Source organism: Calidris pugnax, unplaced genomic scaffold (assembly GCF_001431845.1).
Source record: "Calidris pugnax isolate Ruff unplaced genomic scaffold, ASM143184v1 scaffold20, whole genome shotgun sequence".
Lineage (NCBI taxonomy): Eukaryota > Metazoa > Chordata > Aves > Charadriiformes > Scolopacidae > Calidris > Calidris pugnax.
Genome location: NW_015094510.1, coordinates 18,896,624 through 18,919,331, shown reverse-complemented (window position 1 = coordinate 18,919,331; position 22,708 = coordinate 18,896,624). Strand labels below are relative to the sequence as shown.

Genomic DNA, 22,708 nt, shown 5'->3' with positions numbered 1-22,708 from the left:
TCCTTCTTCTGAGAAAAAAAAAATAATAATCACCAGATTAAAACAATTTCATCTTATTAAAGGCAATTAAAATAGCATCAGCAGTCTCGATTGACAGTAGATCAGACCAGAAATATCCATCACATTTATGTCTATGTGATAGTTAAGAAAGCTGGAAATTAGGTTTTTCTTCTTTCTTTCGTATCACAGAATGCTTTGCAAATGTTCACCCTCCACTATCAACTAATCATTGAAGCATCCAGGGAACTTTCATGTGGCACATAGACTCCTACTGGCAATAAAACATTGGATTGTCCAAGACAGAAGTCAAAATGTTCAGCGATAATAACAGTTATTGAAAGATGACTCTGTGCAGGAAAAATACCATTTTTCTGTAACAATTGTTAATAAAAGGAAGCTCTACAGAAAGTTAATCTCTTCTACCAAGCTATTTGGACGCTATCAATTTCAGGGGCCAGGACTTTCCTTAGGTAGCTATTTAGGAAAAAAACCCCAACACTAGAATTTGCAAGTGTGTACAGGTACTTAGTATCACCTGTGTGAACAATATAGATGTGACTATCTTCAAATAAATCTGAATATCTTTTTAAGCTTTTTTTCACATGCAATTTTTTTCCCTGCATATTTAAATATATCTTAGACTGAAAAGTCCAGAAAATTTGTACCTAAAAAGTAATCTTTCAATTTTAGTTTCTCTAGCTTTAAACAACAAGCGATATAGTACCGTTTTTAAAAGTTCACTGCTTTGTTATACTATGACATTTATTTTGCAATTTAAAGTATTCTTTTTTAAGCAAAAGTGAAACAGTTATTTACTCTATATGAATGGCAGGAGTAGCACCACCCACATACTACAGTGTTTATTATACAGTTCACTGCTCTAAGTCTAGTGCAGTCTCCTGTTTGGAAGTCACTGATAGCAATATTTTTTATATATACTGTCTTTTCATTCTTAACTGTTCCTACTGCATACTAAAAGTACTATGAAAAATCCAAATCATGACTCTTTTTTAAGGTATTTTTTTCTTATTATGGTTAGCTAAGTGAAATGTACAGTTTAACCATACTCATCTGCAATGTTTATGTCCTTTTATAAAGGATGAATATTATTTCCAAGGCAGTACTTATTACCAACACCTTGCAAGTGCATAACATGATGATTACAATGAAGTACAGGCTCATCTCCCATAACATAAGGACTCCATTTCAGGAAGGATGACTTACTGCTATGTTCTGCTACTGCTACGACTCTTGCTGTTTTGTCCTCCCCTCTTCCTCCTTTTTCTCTTCTAGTCATAGCGTTAACATTTATGATGAGCATAAACAGACCACACTTGGCAACTGCAAGATCCAGATGCCCTGCTTGGGAATATATTTCCAATGTCTGCCTTTGCAGTTTGTTCCTTCATTAGATACACTCCCAGCAGCACTGAAGGAGCAGAGTGGTCTATCTGGGCTGGCTGATAGGACCTCTCTCTTCCCCTGCTTCTCTATGACTCACTCTCAATTCTCAGGACGACACATTTATCTTAATTCTCATATACAAGATAATAATTTTTGTTGTTAATTGCCTCCAAAATGTGTGCATAAATACTTTTCATTCCCATCAGCCTTAAAATGGAAATACTCTTAGTTATTTTACAGCAATGAATAATTAAAATTTTGGAAGTCTATTTCTTTATTAATCTCTGTAAAATTAGATAAATTGCAGCCAATCACTGACTGATTATACTGTGTTTTATTACTGTCTTATAATGTGCTATTGTTATTAATAACTGTGCCATTAGGAAATATGATTCTTCAGGGTAAACAACATCTGCTTTGGACCATAGCAGATAAGTGCAATGACATCAAGCAGAAAAGGGAGAAACTGATTAATCAGAATTGAGACCTCTTAATTGTAGAGACATTAAGATCTTATATGAGGAGTGCTGTTTTTAAACTAGTATCATGAGCTTAGTGGTCCAAGCACTAGATTAATCTGGGGCTCAGCAAAGTCCTAGCTGGAGTCTGTAGGTGTCATCACAGTAGGAATGAATTTTAATGAAAGATCACAGAGATTTTAACAACGAAGCAACAATATTCTTTCCAAGCAACTTACGTACATTCAGTAGAGGAGAAAACAAAGATCTGGAGTCTAATAGACTCTTCCAGGTAAACCAGGATTTTATAAAATACCAAATATTCTTGGATGCATCAGTGGCACTGTCACAGTTTAAACTGCCTGAGTATGAATGATGGACTAGTTATCTTCTGTCCAGGAAGCTGAAGAGTACAAAATTAGCTCTCACTATAATGTACACTGAAAGAAAACGGTATCACTTCTACACTGAGCTACAGTAAAGAGCTACTTATTTGCCTACCCTGAAACTGCTGAGGGTACTGCTGAGCAAATATTTGCACATTTGCTTCTCAACACACTCAAGAAAGCAAAGGAGTACCATGTGTGCAACTAGTATCATCAGAAGGCCAGCAGCATTACATGGAGTTAAAAGGGCAAAATCGAGAAACTTTGTTCTGATTTGCATTCTTTCAGTTTGCTTTTCCCTGAATGGTGATTTGCTGTCTCGCTGTCCAGTTTGAGTGAGCTGATTGTACTCAAATGTGATAAAAATTACAGTGGGAATCCAGGGCTTTATTCAGAGAGAACTAAAAAGGTGCAATTACCCATTAGGATGACTACCAACAAATCAGCTCATTCAGTAGTTCAACCATGAAGACAATATGTGTTACATTGTCTACTTAAAGGCTAATTGCAGTAAACATGGTGACCCATGAGTACCAGATGAACTGTATCAGGTGGAGGAACCCCAAAAGCCCACTGGATCCAAAGGGAGTATCTGCACCCGGCTGCTCTCCGAGAATCTAGAATGGGAATAATTCAGTCACTGTGAGGCGATTCACACTGTGAATTCACAATGACTCTTCTCGGAGGGGTTTCACACTATGAGGTGTGAAACCCCTCCAAGAAGAGTCAAGCAGAACACTCTACCCAGAAAGCCATGCCAACTAGGGGGGCTTATTGCCTACAGGGTAAAGGACTTCTTGTGAGATGCAGGGGGAAGAGAATGTTGGGATTGTGTAAAACTTATTATGGGATGTCTGGATGTGGGGGACAGGGAATGTGTAAAAGTTATTAGAGGAAAGCTTAAAGGAATGATCAAAAACAGCAAAAAGAAGGGATCATGTCAGATTAGGAAGAAATAAATGGGGGGAGGGAAGACACAATGAGATACAAGGGGCCGGTCAAGTGTAGACAGCCAGGTTGCTGGTCAGTACGCTTGTCTGACTGAGCCCTACATGGTTTGCACCTATTTCCTATTTCTACCTATCTTAGATGGTAGAAATCCTACCTCTACCATCTTTTGTGCAAGTATGCTCTCTATTCTGAGTGGGTGGGATTGAAAGCTAGGAAACTTCAAGCTGGCTAGCAGGCAAGTAGGGTAAGAGGCCTAAGTACCAGCACTTGGAGTGGGACAGTGAGCTTAAGGGTTTTATTAGGTGCAGGTGCCAGCAACGAGGGGAGATCAGGGGACCTGGGACCACCTACTGGCTAGACAGAGTGCTTAAGGCCAGCAACCAGAGGGACTGGCATATAGAGGAGGAACAGGATCAGACCTTCTGTAGTGTTCATGTTTATGGGAGTGCTGGGTGGAAATGCTGGTAAAGGCATTGTGTTCTGATTGTGTCAATCTGTGTGGCCAGCCATGTTCTCTATATTGTATATGTATGTGCCCACATGCATATATGTTTCTTTTGGGAAGACATGCTCAGCATGGCAACAGGTTGGACCTGAGGACATGTAACTGCAGCCTCCCATCCATTAGGTTGAATCCCCTGTGTCCCATAACCAGAATTGGCCACCCTTAACAGTAAGGATTATTCATCGATGCCCAAGAGAGAAAACTGAAGGACATCAAGGATACTGTACATGTCACCGTTTCATTTCTGTTTTCATATTTTTTTTTCCTTTAGTCAAATATGACTAAACCTTATTTGCGGTGTTCTGTAACCTGTCAGGATTTTCAGCGAAAGTTGAGCTGAGCCATTGCAGGCTGAGCCTTTTTCTTTCTGAGAGAGTAATGCAAATCTGTGATGTCCCAAAGGTTGGTATGGAGAAATGTTGTCAAACTGCGTGATCTATGTCAATAAGATCAAGACACTGGGGCACTGCTGGAATCGAGCAAATATTTGAATCCCAGGTCAAAACACATCAAAAGCGGAAAAAGTTTTGCAATCTAGTTGATGAGGAAAGAACCCAGCAACACAACAAAATTAAAAGCACAAGTGTTTTATTCAGATTATATAGCAGTGACTTGAGTTATAGACTTTGTGGCACTCCTGAACTACAGGATTGTCATCCCTAATGTTCTGCCACAGATGTGCATGACATATTGCTTTTGTATTGTGTGCAATTAAAAATTCATTATAAGACAGGATGGGAAACGTAGACAGTGAAACACTTCCAAGGTTAATGTTCCTCAAAGTTTGGAAATGGTTCAGCCATGGACTTTACCGCTTTCACCTATTCAGCCTCCCCCTGCCTCAGGTGTTCATATATACGATAACTAAGACAACACCTTGTAGCGTTAGGTAATTCCTCTGCAAACCTCATGAAGTTCAACAAGGCCAAGTACAAGGTCCCGCACGTGGGCAGGGGCAATCCCAAGCACAAATAGAGGCTGAGTGGAGAGTGGACTGAGAGCAGCCCTTAGAAGAAAGACTTGGGGGTATTGGTTGATGAGAAGCTCAACATGAGCCAGGAATGTGGGCTCACAGCCAAGAATCATGGAATCACGGAATTTTCAGAGTTGGAAGGGACCTCTAGAGATCATCTGGTCCAACTCCCCTGCCAAAGCAGGATCACCTAGAGCACATCACTCAGGACTGCATCAAGGTGGGTCTTGAAGATCTCCAGAGAAGGGGACTCCACGACCTCCCTGGGCAGCCTGTTCTAGTGCTCTGTCACCCTCACCATAAAGAAGTTTTTCCGAATATTTGAATGGAACTTTCTGTGTTCCAGCTTGAGCCCACTGCCTCTTGTCCTATTGCTGGAAATCACTGAAAAGAGTCCGGCTCCATCCTCCTTCAATTCACCCTTTAGATACTTATAAACATAAATAAGGTCTCCCCTCAGTCTTCGCTTGTCCAGGCTAAAGAGCCCCAGCTCCTTGAGCCTTTCCTCGTGAGGGAGGTGCTCCAACCCCTTAACCATCTTTGTTGCCCTACGCTGGACTCTCTCCAGTAGTTCCCTCTCCCTCTTGAACTGGGGGGCCCAGAACTGGATGCAGTAGAGAGGGAGAATGACTTCCCTTGACCTACGGGCCACACTCTTCCCTGTGCAGCCCAGGATCCCATTGGCCCTCTTGGCAACAACGGCACATTGCTGGCGCATGGAGAGTGTGCTATCTACCAGGACTCCCAGATCCTTCTCAGTAGTGCTTCTCAGAACATCCACCCCTAACCTGTATTGGTGCCTGGGGTTCTTCCTTCCCAGGTGAAGGACCCTACATTTGTCCTTGTTGAACCTCATTAGGTTCTTCCCTGCCCACCTCTCCAGCCTGTCCAGGTCTCACTGGATGGTGACACAGACCTCTGGGGTCTCGGCCAGCCCTCCCAGTTTGGTATCATCAGCAAACTTGCTGAGGACACACTCTGTCCCATCGTCCAGGTCATTGATGAATATGTTGAACAGGACTGGGCTGAGTATTGTCCCCTCGAGGACACCGCTGGTCACAGGCCTCCAACTTGACCCTGCTCCATTAATGACAACCCTCTGAGTTCTGTCACACAACCAGGACTCAATCCACATCACTGCCCCCTCATCTATCCCACACTTCCTTAATTTTCTAATGAGGATGTTATGGGAGACAGTGTCAAAAGCCTTGCTGAAGTCAAGGTAAATGACATCTGCTGCTCTCCCTTCATCTAGCCAACCAGTTACAACACCACAGAAGGCTATCAGATTGGTCAAGCATGATTTACCGAGAGGTGTTCAAGACCAGGTTAGATGGGGCTTTGAGTAGCCTGGTCTAGTGGTAGGGTGTTGCCTATGGAAGGGGGACTGGAACTAGCTGATCTTAAAGGTCCCTTCCAGCCCAAACCATTCTCTGAATCTATGATTCTATGACAATACTCTTTGAAACACAAGAAGTTTTCAAACACTGGTGAAAATAAGAATCACTATAGCCCACAGCTGGGTTATGTTTCTGTCAATGTCAAGTGAGTGGGAACTTGCCTATGAATGTATCTCAACAGTACTATAATACAAATTCTAAATTTTAGAGGTAGACGTGAGAGAAATGTGATTTAATGATGCCTCCTTTCCCTTTAACAAGCAAACTGGAAAATCAAACATACTGTTAAGCTTTTGTTAAAGGATCTCTGATTTATTTTCCTTGGATGTCTTGAAAAGAAACACATACACTGAAATTTTATACTTCAAGTCTGAAGAAAAAGAGGGATTGTAACTTTGTGATATGTGTAATTAGAGTGCAAAAGACAGAAAAGAGGATTCTGAATGGCTCAGTGGGTAGCCTCCCTGCTCTTATTTTCAGTATTTAATGATTCAGTAAACTCCTATTCTCTTAAGTTCTACAGTTCCACAGGCCTGACTGAGATGTGTTTTTAACAAACTCAAAATGACTAGTTCAGCTAGACAGAGAATCATTAGAGTGCAAAAGTAGTTAAAGTTCAAGTGAATAATGAAAGTTCTTGTACGATTTGCATGAGATCCATATGCTACAGTGAGTAATAAGCAGAATTTAAACACATGCACAGGAATTAAAAGGACTGATTACTAGTATTAGCAAGCATTTCCAGAAGATAATGATTCAGGTTTTACAAAGCTGTTTGATCTTTATTTCAAATAGAAGAATAGAAGTTATGCTCCCAGGATTGAAATAGACTTCCACAAACAAAATAGGAGATACTTTATAAATCTTTTTTTCTTGTCTAAGCCTAAATGAGTCATGACCAGTTATATTCCCACACGTCTCAGCTACCTCTGCCAAGTTGGCTTCAGGAAAAATAAAGTATTCTGTAACTCTTCTTTCATAACAAGGGGCAAGGCAAATAATTTGGAGACATGGTTCCCAAAAGATAAGATTAATTTTCTCTAATTAATACACCCATTTCCTGTCAAACAGAATTTGCTTCACTCTTACTAATGGAAATGTATATGTGTTTTTAGTTTCAGAGTGGCACAAAGGATTGAACATGCATTTCTAGGCTCCTTATCTCAAAAAGGAGCCAGTAGCACCTGGAAACATTCAGAGCAGGGCAGCAGAATGATTAAACTTACAGAATAGCTTCCAGAAGTAGAATGACTAAGTAAGTTACAAATCTTCACTTTGTAAAATAATGACAGATGGAAGGTATAATACAAATCTGTGCAATTACGGGCGTCAAGAAGAGGACAGACATGGATTAATTGTTCACGGGCTTTTCAGGTACAAGATCCAGGAGCAATCAAACAAAGGCAGTAGAAGTCAGATTCAAGAAAAACAAGAGCTGGTTAGTCTTCAGGCAGTTACTTAAGGAATTCATTGCTGAAGGATTGTGAAGATGCTAAAAGTGTATATGGGTTACAAAGAAGACTGGATGAGTTAATGCAACAAAAATCTGCAAAGGAACACAAAACAGAGAAACCATGTCTGGCAAACAAAGACCATGCACTGAAAGTGGTTGGAGTTTGGGAGAGTATTACAAAAATCATAGTATATGCTTCCTGTATTACTGGATTCCTGTCTAGAAATATATTTTATACATATATATATATCTTTTGCCACTGTCAAACACAAGCTATTAGGCTTAAAAGAATTTAGATGGAGGCAGTAAGGCTGTGCCTGTATTAAAGTTAGTCAAAAAACTTCTATTAACTTCAACATGGGTTATTTCCTTCATTTCAGCTATTATCTTCCAGGTTTTAATCCACCACAGTTTATGAGTTCACTGAGTTACTTCACACAAGTAATGAGATTTACATACCCTATACTTAGGAAATCAACACTTACTTCTAGAGACAGTAACAACTCAATTTATAGAGCACTTTGAAAAACACAAATTATCAAGATCAGCTGACACTTAAAATTGTAGTCTTACACTTTCAATTGATTTTATGTGAAAAAAGGATTGTTTCCATTGCCCAGCTTCATCTCTCTGTTCAAGTACAGCATATTAATTTTAAAAGACCTGTTACAACTCTTTCTTTGTTTGGAGTCTCTCCTACTTGATTGTCAACACTCAGTGTAGATATTGGTCTGTGATGCTTCTTATTCAACACCTAGAAAATATTTTGAGACTTAAATACGATTAAGAATTTTGTATCACCCAAATACATGATTTATTTGATTCTCAAAAGCTGCCAGGACTGCTACAGTTCAGCAATTACATCCATGATACTACATAGCTGACTTTTGGTGTCACTCAGATGTTATTTAAGGCTCCAGTGGTATTATCATATTTTGTTTTCTTTGTGCTTTCCCAGGCAATTTTAAGCACATTCTCATGTACCCTTTGATTTCTTTCATGTGACATCTCCAAGATGGTATATGGTAAAATGTTCCACCCTCTACTGCCAACACTTCAGTAATCCAGTTTGTCCCACCACTTGTAGTATCTTTGGATCTTGACTGCTGCTGAAATATCAAAGGCATAACGACTACTGAGTAGTTGAAGTAGTATCACAGCTAAAGTCAGTGGCAAAGAAATCTCTGACTTAGCTGAGCAGGGGATCACTCATAGTGTATGGAATAAATCTTTGCAGAGCTGGGGGGTAAGGAAATGATAAATCAATTCATTAATGTAGGATTTCTGTTTAAATGTTCCAGGTACTATAGGTCAGAAAGCAATGTAGACTTACACGTGTGTAAGTACAGCAGCACTGCTACACTACAAGTGCAGTTCAATAGCTCTGGTTACTGTATATCCTAAATAATACTATTTTTCAAATTCCTACTACCCATTTCAGTCAGTTACACTAGCAAATTACAGGGCAAGTGCTTTTCAGCTCACTGTGATCTGGCTTTACTGTACCACTCAATTTTTTTAATCTTGTTCTTCAAGCCATCTCTTCACTCTTCAGCAAACCATGGTTTTATCTACTCTTAAAACCTCTTTGAAATCTCTTCAATATTTGTCTATTCCCTGGTGTGTTTCCTCCTATTCTGTGTGTTTTATTTAAACGGTCTCTAATCTTTTGGAATTGAACAGCTGTTAAACCTTCTTTTAAATTGGTCTTAATTACTATTGCTTTCTGTTCTCATCTCTAATCCATTTTACACCTGTAATCCTATAGCAGCTTCTTTCCTTTTTTTTTTTTGTTGTTAAATAAAACATGATACAGACATATCCTCTTCTCTTTTTTTAGCATTATAGGAAACCTGGGGGTGCCTGTACTTACCCATTTTAATTCAGTTGTTTCTGACTACTACTGAAACCCAGAAAGGTAGCAGAGGAAAATGGGAGAGATGCAGTTGTCACTCTTCTCCACTTCAGCCCTCTGATTAGGAACAGATTAATTGTCAGCAGTCTAGACATATTAAGGTAGCATCATGCAGGATCTTTCACTCAGTGAAGGACTTTCAGAGGTTTTTTCAGCCTTTAGTAAACTTGAAGACAATGATAGCTCCTGAAGAGGGCTACTCAGTTTCTTTACATTGGCATTCAAGGTTTAGACAGCTGGAGGAGGAATCCCAACGCCCTCAGGTATGTCTATGTTCCAGGGACACTGGAACAGACCTCAGGGGATATTTTTTTGGTATGACACAGTAAAAAAATTGAATTATTAAAAATTGAATGTATGAGGAATATATGATTATCAGCAACAAGGAGATAAGCAGTTGAATGTCAGAACTGTGAAAACATGTCTGTGAAAACCTATCACCCAATCAATGAAGAAAAGGGTCCTTTTTATGGAACTCAGCAAAAATGAGTCTGTGCTTTAGCTATGTTCTTCGAAACAGCTGCCACAGACTTCACTTGAACTAGCCACCCTATATTGTGTACAACTTTTGGTTGTCATCTTCATTTCTGACCTGACAATCCCAGTCAAATCTTTTTTGATTCTTTCTTTGTATTAGCATTTACCCTTATTTGATCTGGGAAGTTACCAGTTCCATTCTGTAAGTTACTAGCTAACAATCAAAGGAACTAGATAAATTATCTATGATCAGTAGATATTAATGATAATGAGTCAGAAGTAATTTGACCTTTCTGTGCCACGATTCTGACAAATGTAAAGTATTTTTTGAGTATATGAGATCGAGATCTGAAAAGTAATTCCTAAGGGCAAGTTTATGACTAACTCGCACATGGTTATCTAGAGAAATCAAAAGGATTTGCTGGCTTTGTCCTCTCCAGTTCCTTTAGACTCAATCACCCTGTGCAGCTACTCTACAGGTCCAGGCAAAAAAGGGGCTCCCTGTTCAGTGTTTTGTAGATAGGCGAGTACATAGATGATCAGGAGGTTTAAGACAAGAAGACATAATATTGTTTATGTTCTTCTTGTTTATGTCAACAAGGGTGATTTATCAGATATTTCAAGTAACTGTTTTTCTGAACCAATTGAGAAGGACCATATTCAAAAGCATGCCACAGAGGGGTTGGAACTGTCAGGCCAGGCTGATATTTTCCAGATTGGCTTAGATGATGTAGACTGCTTACTCAAAAATCCCCTTTTTCTCTGTGCCTGTATCCTCCTCTGTTCTCATAACAGTTCTTACTCTCGAGTGGAAGAGATCACAAAAACACAATCAGCTCCCAGGGTTCTGCCACTGCCATGAATCTTTGTGAAGCACCCAGCAGGATTCTGAAGGATCAACTACCTTGTCTTTTTATATCATGCACACCATAGTCTCTACACTCAGAAGCAGGTTTATGAAGAAGTTTTGAAGCAGCAGACCACAGGAGTATCCTGCCTCTTTTCAGAATCTTTCCCCAACAGCTGCCATGTGCAGTTCAGCTAAGGATCAAACAGTTTAAAATGCTTTTGTTAGACTTATATGATTGATAGACCGCTGTATTTTTAAACAGAAGAGTTATTATTTCTACATAAAAGTTTTTTTAAAAAAATACTTCTGGATAATAAACAAAGTGAAAGATACTGGCTTAGTCCTAGTCAAGCTGTATTTGCTACCAGACTTAGCACAAAAATTCCCTAGTAGGAGCTGTGTCTAAGTTAGCAGAGTGTCAGAGCTGTCAGTTCCATGCCCAGAAGTTGCTGGCTGTTAAAGAAGCCTCCACCTCCTGCGTGTTTCTAAACTTGTGAGGAAAGGAGCAGCCTCTGGACGGCTACAAATTTTCCATGTCCTGGTAGGTTGCCATCATAGTTAAATTCCCAGCTCTTACTTGCTTGGGGTGGCAAAGAAGCCATACTTGGCCAAGAACTGGACTCAAACGTTTAAATCATATAAGCAAGTGTAGAGAGAGGTAAGTGTTTCCAGCCAACGCAATACAGATAACTGTGTGTACACACACAAGATAGACACTTTAATGGGTTGTATTTCTGACCTCTGGGTAGCTCTTCTCTTTCACTCACCACTGCAAAAATTAACCTTTAGTGTGTCTCAGTCACATACTGCACATAAATATCTCTATACATGTAAATACATATGTGTTCTGTTATGTGGGTATATCAAGATGTGTGTTATATATATATATACACAAAAAAATATATCTATAAGCATATTTTGTCACAAAATACAATTTAGGCACTTGTAAATCTTTCAGATCATGGATAAAGACACTACTATTTTCTTCAAAATTATCAAAACAGAATCAGAATTATTTACCTTTCCTATAAAAACTGGTAGCGAAATGCCCACGTTAGGTATCAGCTCTGCCGCAGTGTTTTGAGCTATTGCTCAGAAGAGTTATTAAGATGTCACAAGACATTAAGCAAAGTTGAGGAAATGGGACAAAAATTTTGATGACTCCTTCATAACACAACACCTGGTTTCACAGTTGACATAAGTAGATAAAATGTTAAAACAAAACTGTGTTACCTTATGTTCAATGAAATATACGTGATCTACTGGAAGTATGCATAACAGCTTGAACATATTGAATATGTAATAGTACACTAGAGTTCTGCTTATAATAGAGACTTCCAAGGCTAACTTCTTTGCTTTGATATGCTATAATCCTGAAATGGCAATCAGTTTTCTGGCAATTCTATAAAAAACTGTTCAGAATGGCTCCTGAATGTTTTACAAACTCTTAAAAAAGAGGTTTGGTTTAAAAATTACGTGTCATTGCCTACTTAATTTTCATTCTTACAGCACATTCCCCAGCAACAGAAAGATGCAGGAATTCATATAATGAGATGCAGTGAGATTTTAGTCCTTGTCAGCTATAGCATTATACTTAAAGCAAAGATTCACTGCTTCCCTCCATGAAAAGATCCAATATATGAGTCTGTGAACTGCAACAGAAAAAAATATTTAGATAGCGAATGAAGAAAATGATTGAGAACCATCCCAACATTGCACAGATGCAGGTTGCAACCATGGCAATGATGGCAAATAGATTAATGTTTCAGGCCTACATATTTTTCTAAAATACTCAACAACAGCAAGATTTTTGACTACATTCTACACAACTTGTAATTGCATTGAATGCATCAGAGTGAAGGAGGAGATACAATATATTTTTCATAAACTGCTAAATTATTGAAAGAAACAAGAAGCTGCCAGAGCATTATAACTGTCTTGGAACCAAGGCGGTAAATTTTCAAAATTACATCTTCCATCTGAACCAATGCATGTATGATTGATGAGAAGACACAATTGTTTCATTTTGTATTTTGTAAAATTTCACATCAGGGTGCTAGAATTTCAAATTACTATGACCATTACCATCATTTTAAATTCACCTGTGATCTTTATATTTCTCCAAGCCCAAAGAGCACACACTGTTGCAATCTAAGTATGCAAATAAATCGAACTGCAGGCAGCTAGTGGGATTTTAGGAAGCTTTACGATGTGCAAAAGCTGCTGAAAATGTTTTTGAATATGATATCTTTGGCTATAAAATCAGCCTGTTAAAGGACAGCTACCTATATAATAAGACCATGTAATAAAAGGAGTTTTCTCAGACAGCTATGATAAAGGAATAGGAAAAAAAAAATCAAATAATGAGTTGCATCTCTGTAAACCAAAGTAACAGCTCCAAAGGAGAAGGCAAACACACATTGTAGAAACATCTTTAACATAATTCTGTCACCTGTAAAAATGCTAAAGTGATGCTGGATTCTCTATAAGAATTTGTGTAGTATTGATATTTTTCTGTGTTATCATATATAAAATGTTCACCTGAACTTTCAAATTACACTCCTTAAACCTGAATTCAAGCAAATGCCTTATACTGAGGAATGATGTCAATGCTTAATGAGAAGCACTCTGCGAAGCATTGCTTTCAGGAGAACAAGAAGACTTCTTTACATTTTGTTACCTTCTTCAATTACAGTTAAATTACAAAAAAACAGGTAGTATCTTATCTCTTCAGAACGAACACCATCATGTGCTGACCAGAAAGCTTTGCTATTATTTGTTGATTCTTTCAGATAATTTTTATTGTAGGCTTTATTTTTCAGCAAAGGGTTTAAGTAAAGAGTGTTAAAATAACAGTAAATACCAATTAGGCAAGAATACAATAACAGAATAAGATGATTAAAGCGTCATTTTGCCCCAGAATACTTGTCTACCAAACCACTATGTTTCCAGAATGAAATCAAGCCTTGAAAGATGTCTGTTATCTAACTGTCATTGGGAATATCATGGAGAATATGAGCATGAGCTGCCCTATTTGAATGTGCTTTGTATCTCTCAATAGACTCATGGTCTTCATTGACCTTCATTTATATGAGTGCTTTGAAATGAAGACATCTACTGTTTTGTCCATTTTTGGTTTGAAATGTCAACTTACTTCTCTCCACCTTGAAATCCCACTCATGCCCTTACTACCTTGCCCAAAGTAAAAAAAAAAAATGGTTTTAAGAGAAGCCCGGCTGTATATCATTACTGAGTAGAATTACTACCCAGCGATGATCCTTCCTGAAAATAAGTACCTTGACATGCAGGCTTTGGGTAGGGCAAGATACACTGGGCTAAGTTACTTGTTTCTTGGGTGTTACTAGCAGTGCCCTGAAGAACTAGTGAAGCTTAGAGAACTGACCAGCTAAGGAGTTCCTTAAACGCATCTCATCAGACAGACCTGAAGCCCTACACACGGACTGACAGCTGAAACCTCTCCTCAGGGTTAGGTGGTTGGCTTTTCCCCAGAGACTCTGGTGCTTCATAACACTAAAGCGAAATGAAATGCTCTTCAGTGCCACCAAGAGCACAATTTCTAGACAACATACTGACTACAATTTCTGGACTTAACATCCTGACCAAGTGAGTGGGAAAATCCGACCTTAAGGGACAGGGATGAATGCACAGGAGCACATCAGTAAGAAGACATTGGTAATACAGTGTGGTGCTTCACTGAAGGTGCTAAGCAAGGAAATAGCCAGTTATGACAGTAATGCTCCTTTAATAAAATTAAAATGACAGAGCGCATTGAAGGGGTACATCCAGATCCTAAGTTATGCACTGGGTTTATTTTTTTAAAAAATTTATAAATATCTAAAAAGCTAGACCCTGTCTGCAGTTAACCCAAAGGAATTCTTCAGCTGGAAGAAAGCTCCCACTTGGCCTAAAGCCGGCAGAGGGAGCAGTGAAACGAGGGCTGTTTCTAGGAAGGGAGCGAAGAGGAAGCACTCTGGGGGTGAGTGAGAAATCCTTCTTTTATCCTAACCCATTTTTACAAAATCCAGTGTGTGCTCTCAGCTAGTTCAGTAAGTCAATGCAGCTCTGAGGCTGGACTAGGGCCTGACCACTGAAATGCAACCCAGCTCACTGAACATCCCCTGCTTCCCTCTCTTGTGGACACGCTCAAAAGAAGGGAGATTCAAACCCTTGCTGGGTGTCCTTGTTTTAAGTATTGTGGAAGAAGCAAATCCTCAATCAAGGGAAAAAAAATAAAAAGAGTTATGTGGAAGTTTAGTTCTATGTAAAGACACTGCAGCAATAAATGTAATCATCTCAAATCACGTCAGTATTTGGTACAACTGGCCTCAGTGCATAAACAAATATGCTCCAAGTTAATATCACTAAGTTAAACAATCATGAATAAAGTATTTTTATATAAGTGGGCAGACCAAAATATTATTTTGCAATTGCTCTGTACTAAGCCTGATACCTTTCAGAAAAAAATACAAGCACAGCATAGGACTTAATACAAATACCTACATACCAACATCTACCTACGCCATCAATTCGCAACAAGTAATCTCTGTGCCATAGGTGCCAGGTTACTAATCAGTTTTAAAAAATTAATATAGCACAGTCTTTATATTAGACTTAAGAAGGTTTATCAATCATTATGTGGCACTATGAACTACTTCAATTTAAAATATTTGAAAAATAAAGGCAAGACTCATATTCGCTAACCTAGGAATCCAAAACACTGACATCCAAGGCTGGTTCGTCATCGCATCTTCCTTTATTACCAATGGGAAGAAATGCACCCCCTGCAGAGGGCAATTAATTTCCTTCAAGACAGGCCATATGAATCATCCTACGAAGTTACTAGGTTCCTTCTGAAAGCTATAAAGACTACCTTTGACTCACAGGTCTGATGTTAAGGTGTCTAGATGAATTCAAAGACAAGTAGTTACTGCCTTCTGAATGACAGTTTTGTAGCTACAAGGCTTAAAGCAAATTAGACAACTGTTCTGTAGGCAACTTGGTTTTCGTTTTATATATGGCCAAAATTCCTTCTGTAGGGTATCTGCTAGAGAGTTAAAGACACCATAGGGAAATCGTATGTTTTTGAAACTGATGGTGTTGCACGTATAAATGTACTATAGAGCGCACCCAATTTGAAAAACAAACTCACCACGCCAGCATAAACAAGTTCAAGAGATTGACTGCAGCTCTAATCGCTTTAAGTGATTACCATCAAAAATGAAAGGCAAACATCTCTCAATCTAAAACAAAATGTTGTCAGTATAAGCAAAACACAAATGGGATATTTCAGTTATTTTCCAATGGAAGATAGGCAGGCTGTATGTAGCAGTCAGTGCTGAAGCACAGCAGAAGGGATTTATTTTGAAGTGTTTTGATAATAATGAACATTTCCACATGAACAGAGATTAAAACAAGTATGTCATCACTGAAAGATAATTTCTGTTGTAATTATGTATTCAGTAGACAAAGGTACATTGTGGAGATGGCAATACTGAGAGCATCTGAAGGGAATCTGTGCTTGCTTTCCCTTGCTCTGCAGATGCAGCATGTTCTCTCCGGAAGAGAGCCATCTTGCACTTGCAGGAGGTGGGATGTGAGTGCTCAGAACTGTGTGTTCTTCTTTTACAAGGGTCCAGTTGACACTCCTGTTTCCCCTGGCACAGTTACAAGCAGTATTTCAGCTACCCAATCCAACCACAAACTCTCAAAAACCCTGAGAACAGACAACAGGATATTTGAGTTATGTTGCAGTCATCTAGTTATCGTCACCATGTCTGCATCAATACCATGAAGGTAAACTGGACCTTGAGATATCTTGGAAGAGAACAGACGTCTATTTTCTGTCCCCTCTGAACAAGTTTTCTTATTTTTTGATAACCACTAGGGTGAGATTCATCTTGCTTTACTTTCACTGTGTGAAATCCAACAGCAATCAGCAACAACAAATACCTGCAAAGAGTGATTCCTCCTACTCTATGTCATGTGTGCGAAGTAGATGGACGAGTGTGTCCACTGGAGGTTTCTCTCTCTCCAGAAAGGAAGATAGATGTTTGGTTTACAACTGGGAATCAAATTTGTGGTGGCTAGATGAAAAGAACCTGACCTTTGGTGCAAAAATCCTGTTTTAGAGCTTTTTTCAAGATTTGTCAGTAGAAATGTTTTTTGATGTAAATTACTATATACAAATACACTGGGGGTAATCTTAAATCAGACATGATATGACCCTGTATCTTCTGCTACAATCCTATTGTCTGTTCTTCTACTCAAACATAAATTGGCCTGTTCTGCTTATTACAATTAAAATTATAGTAGCAAATCAATGCATGAAATAAAATATTAGCAAATCCAAACTAAATTTAAAGTATATAAATTTTTAGAAAAAAGGAAGTTTAAACACAGGAGACAATGACATTTTTGTTGGTAATAAATTTGGTGCTGTCTTCTAAATCCAGTACTTTCAGGTCTGAGACCAAACTGCTAATCTGCTGAAGACATCTGTATTTCAGGGAACATTGCAGTTTTCATCTTCAAAACAGAACCCTTTAGTATTCTTTCCCTGATATAGGCCAATACGGAAGGAACACAGACAAAAGCTGGTCCATTAAACTAATGAACACAGGACTGCATTGATTTTCCTAGGACTGCTAATTCCTGTGATGTGAGTGGGCACTTTGATTAAATGATGGTTAAAGTGAGAAATTTGAATTCTCAGTTGATCCCACATGGAGTCTACTGCAGGAAGATCCTTACTGGTGGAATGCCCACATCTTGTAAGAAGCAGCAAAGCTCTCAGGCCAGGACAACTTCTTACCGTACATTTTTGGCCTAGATACATAGTTGTATTTAATTCTCTTCATGCTTTATGGCCTGGGTTAATAATCATCCTCTCTACTTGGCCTTCAGTGAGAAAATTGTTGGCTCTTTGGCAGCTGCTGCCTCTCTCAGACCGACGTGAGAACCAGTTACCTGAGCTGAAAAGTGACAACTGTTTTAGGTAGTCATTGACAGTTTGTATAAGACTATACGTTCTGAAGAATCCTGTGTAAGGAAATTGGATTGCAGGGGTGGTAGCTGGCAAACCCCCAGAAGCAAAAAACCAACAGGCAGTTGTAAGTTCATGCTATTTACAGATTGTTTCAAAGTTAGCACAGCAGCTTGCTATGTGTGCCATGTGTATGCATAGCTTTTGTAAAAAAAAATGTGCATTTTAGCCTGATTAAAGCAACTACTTGCTTGTCCTGCATCTCACTACTGCCCTCTGTGCTTATTCAACCTTTATGCTGCCCTGACACAGCCTCCTCTGCACAGCTGGGATTCAGCTAACCTAGCTTAAGAAGGTGGGTTTCTTGTCTTGAGTCTTGCTGGATAGTTAGAAAGGAGAGATAAGTAGAGAGAGAAAGGAGGATGCTTGTCCTGCTAGAAAAGAGATGACAAAATACAGAGGATTGTTCACTCTCTGCTTCTGCCTTTCTCCTTCCAGGAAAGGAAGAGAGAGACACTACAGGTTCACCTCAATAGCTGGGAAATAGGTATTTCATGTCAGTTCAGGATATCAGATGTAGCCACAAGAGGCTGGCCTGTATGCTACAAGACCTACAGAAGACTGCTGTCCTCCTGGAGAGGCACTTGGCGGTCAGGGAAGATACCTTAAGCCAACTGAACTGTATCTTGCATGACTTGCTGGTACGAGGACACAAGGACTCTAGTATCCATGTGTCAGACAAATACTAATGGGAAACCAGCACATGCTGAGCTAGAACTGAAAGAGCTCAGGGGCACCACCACAGGACTTGGCCATTCACTGACTGTCCATGTACCAGTGGTGGGATAGGGGCCTTTGCCTCCTGAGGAAAGGCTGTTTGCTTCTCAGAAGCTTTCAGTGATAGGTGAAAGTATCTCCAAAATAATCCCATAACCTCTGTTTCAGGAAGGATCAGTATAAAAAAAAATTCTCTACTCTCTACCGATCGCATAATATACCACATAATATTGAAACATTGAAATGGTTCATCTGACAGGCACAGGTATGTGAGAAGCTTTTCACGTGGGTGTACTGAGCACAGGCTCAGTGACCAAGCAATTGCAGAAGCTGTCATAGACTTTAGAATTTAGGTTTGACACGTTCATACTCCTAGACATATGTAAAATTCACTCAAATTTAAGGAAGTTTTCCTGTCCCACTTCAGCCCACATTTCATGAAAAATAGCTTAGCTGTAAAAAAAGGTAATTTTTATCCAAGTTTTTTTTCAGTTTTTGTCTCGCACCAGTCACTATCTAAATTAGAAATAAGTGGTTGTAAAAAAGTGGAAGAATTACTTTGAGAATTCAAACCAAAACAGAAGTTTGAAGGAAGAAAGAAAATAAATCAACCCACAACTCTAAGAAAAACCTGATGTAAAAAATAATTTTCATTTCTTTGTTACTTTAGTCTCTGTGGCACACTAAACCCCTTTAATTTCTTTGAATACTTCTGTGTGCAATGCAATTATGTCTTATTTCCAGGTGTTCCTCTTTTCACTATTTCAAATTCTATTTGACTGAAAGCTAATCCACCTGTGAAGGATTTCTGCATGGATATCTGTTACAAAAATACTTAATTTGCTCAGCCTTCCTCTGTGTTCACTATATAAAACTATAATAATCTGTATTTAGTCAGGTGAATTTGTTTTGCAGCAACAAATCACAGTGGATTCAAGGATTCTGGCACCATTGCTGCTGGTGTTTTACTAACCCTACGCTACACTATTTAGAGTCAGAGGACAAGTCTGTCTTTTACCTTCCTCAGTGGACTCAGGGCTTCTAAAACAGACAGTTGCTGTGATTTTGGTTTTTTTTCCAAAACATGGTGATGGAAAACTGATTTATAGACAAAGTTTTATCTTCAATCTGCTTTCAGTAGTTTAAAATATATTGGATAAGGAAAACCGAATATAACCTGACAACTTAGATCTGAATAGAAAATCTAATGGTAAATCTGACACTCATAAAGCCATTAAGTGTCTGAATAGAGTAATGTTTCCTCTTGTCTGCTCTTTCTTGAAACAGGTTATAACAGAATCTTTTCTTAATGCTTCTGTGTTGCTTTCCTGTAAGACAAGTCATGGTGACTTAACCATCATTTTCAAAAGGAATTCAGTCCCTTTTAGCACTGATTACCAGAATTACCAGAGGCAGGCAGAGATGCTACACAGGATTTTCCCTGTTGATTTTGCCTCCTCAGTCCAATGAATCACAACCCAGAAAAAGCTGACAGATAAAACAGTGTACTGGCATGGACAGAGGTCTCAGGTGTTGGGAGGAGCCGTCATGCTCATTTTTAGTTGTCATTTAAATGAGGCGATATACACACACAGGGAAAGGTGAAAGTTAATCCTTTAACAGTTCTCTCTACATGTGTCCTCCAATATATACTTGGTGGGCTCTCCACACTGGAGTAATGCTAATCCAGACTCACCAAGAACGAGCCACATTGCTCGGGACCCAGTAAGCAAGCATACTCAAGAAGATAAAGCAAAATTATACCAGATATACAGTGACCTCAACTGACTTAAATTTCGACTGGCAGTATTTGGCTTTAAATAAGATGAGATAAGAAGAAATGGAATTTCTTTCTGGAGCTATTTTAAGGGCAATGACTACTATATATAGAGTCAGAATAAGTGGCTGAAGTTGAATTTAAAAGACAGACATATTTTTGTTTTGCTGTTTCCAAATACAGTCTCATCTGTTCCGAAGTCTGAACAACAGAAGAAAAAGAAAAACTACAGTAAAGAACCCCATCCTTGTACAAGCAAAACCAAGGTTCTTCAGTATAGAACACACCACCAAAGGAAACCCAAACTCTGCCATGAGAGTTTCAGCTGTTTTGATATTAAAGGACAAAGCCTATTTCTGAGTCTTGCCTGAAAAAAGGGTGTAAACGTAGATCTTCTGTAAGTCCAGAATTTCTGATATTCTAAGACAGCTCTAAAGCAGTCTCACTCTGGTACCTGGCTTCTCTGACTATACATAAACCTCTTGCTTATGTGAGTGAGGTTAAATTACGGATACATCTGTATGTTCAGATAGAGAATGTTTATAAGTTATCCAGGTCTGGTCTTTGAAGAAGGTAATGTAAACCCCCAAACGTGCTATGTCACTGCAGTACAATTAAATTTGAAACTTCAGGTAGACTGGATGTAAAGGTGCTGTAATGTTGGCATTTAGTTTAGCGTGTAGGACTTACAATAAACTACTCTCCATGCTGTATATATTGTATTCTGTAGGAAATCTATATGTGCACTGATTCTTATTAAAAAAAAAAAAAAAGAAAAAGGATTTCTTTCTCAGATGAAACCAAGATGCACTCTCTGGTTTATCGTTTTTTCATTCATTTTTTGAGGAGTACCTGTTCTCTGGAAGAAAAACACTGCCTGGAAAGCATTTTTATTTACTTCCACCTAAAAGGTGTTTTAGTATTGGAAGAGACTTCTCACTTACAAGGCACGCTTAGGGAAATATAAATTTTGGTTGCCATGCTAACAGGAAATCTCTCACTTGAGTCCAGTAAAACAAAAGTGCATAAACGACATTTTCATGTAAAAACAGGGAACTATTAGATTAACAAGGCTGCAGATTTTGCCAATTGCAGCGAATTTCGCACTTCTGCCCCTCTGCAGAGCGTGATTTTCTATCAACGTTTAAGCCTCCAGAGCGTCAGCTGCTTCTTTCCAACAGGACTAGGGCTTCTGTCCCATCCCCGCAACAGCCGGGATCTCCTAAGTGTCAACCCAACGCAGGGATGAATCCCACCGGCCGCTTTATCTCCTCCACCAGCCGCCCCACGCACGGCTGGTCCCACCGTGCCCTCCTCCCACCCCTCCACCTGCCTTTCTCCCTCCCCGCAGCCCCCTCCGGGCCGGCAGCGGCCGCGGGTGGAGGGGGCGGCCCGGCGGGGCTCCCACCTGCCGCCGCCGCCCGCGTTTTTCCCCGCAGGGGATGGCAGATGCGGGGGCTCCATCCCGCGCTGTGCCCGCCGGGGAGCGATCCCCTGCCCGCTCCCTCCCCCGGCCCCTCCGCTGTCCCGCAGGTGTCACCACCCAGGGATGCCGCTCCCCACGGCCCCACGGTGGCTGCGAGCGAAAAAAAAAACCCCAAACCCCACGTTTATTACACAGCAGGGACAGAAAGGGACCTTAATGCTCCTCTGGGCTGTGACCAAGGAGGTGCACGATGTCGCCCTATGTTTGTGTCAGCGCAAAAGTTACTTCAGACTGTCCTAAAGACTTTTTTTTTTTTTGTAGAGAGCTAAGAAGGTAATCAAAGATTCAATAAGAAAATACATCACAGTTGACGAGAACTTACTTGGTTTAGGTGCATGCGTTGACAGCCGGCATCTTCCTTCACCCGTTTTAACAGGTCACATTTTTTCCCTTGGAAGTAGTACCCCTTTCAATCCCTTTTTTGTAAATTAAATCCCTTCACAAGGTGTTCGTTTTATTTCACTGGCTCTCGTCCGCCTCAGCCACTTTTCCCCATTTTTTTTACTTTATTCTCTTCATGTTCGCCGCACCCGCAGACGCTCCCGGACACACGCCCACGAGTTAGCGGGTGTCCGTCACCTCCAGCCGGGGGGACCGCGCCTGCCGCCGGGCTCCGGTGCAACAGATGGGAGGCAGATTCTGGCCCGTCTGCTCAGCGCGGCATCTCCTCCTTCCCTCGGGGAGCCTCATGCTGGCTGTAAAAAGTAACAGCTCCTTCCCATACGACGGTTCCCTCCGGCGCGCAGGCTGCGCAGCGTGGGGAGGGAGGCAAGACGCCGAAAGAAATGGCAAAAAAAGAGAGCCTTTTGGCGGAGGGGCAAAGGCGGGGGGTCTGTCGGTCCTCGCCGATGCGCTCTGTCCCCGGCCGGCGGCGAGGCTCGCCTCCAGCGGGC

At 40.0% G+C, this 22,708-nt stretch overlaps 1 protein-coding gene across 3 annotated transcripts in view; it reads right to left on the bottom strand.

Annotated features, from left to right (window-relative positions):
* The window catches only part of TRPC4 (transient receptor potential cation channel, subfamily C, member 4), a 154,800-nt gene that overhangs the window by 131,796 nt on the left and 296 nt on the right, over positions 1 to 22,708 (bottom strand). The window contains exon 2 of one of the 3 annotated variants that reach the window (XM_014966259.1): positions 22,138 to 22,562. The gene's annotated coding sequence lies outside the window, so the exon portion shown is untranslated. Of the gene's footprint in view, positions 1 to 22,137; positions 22,663 to 22,708 lie in introns of those variants that run through there. The other 2 variants (XM_014966260.1, XM_014966258.1) reach the window with 2 other exon arrangements.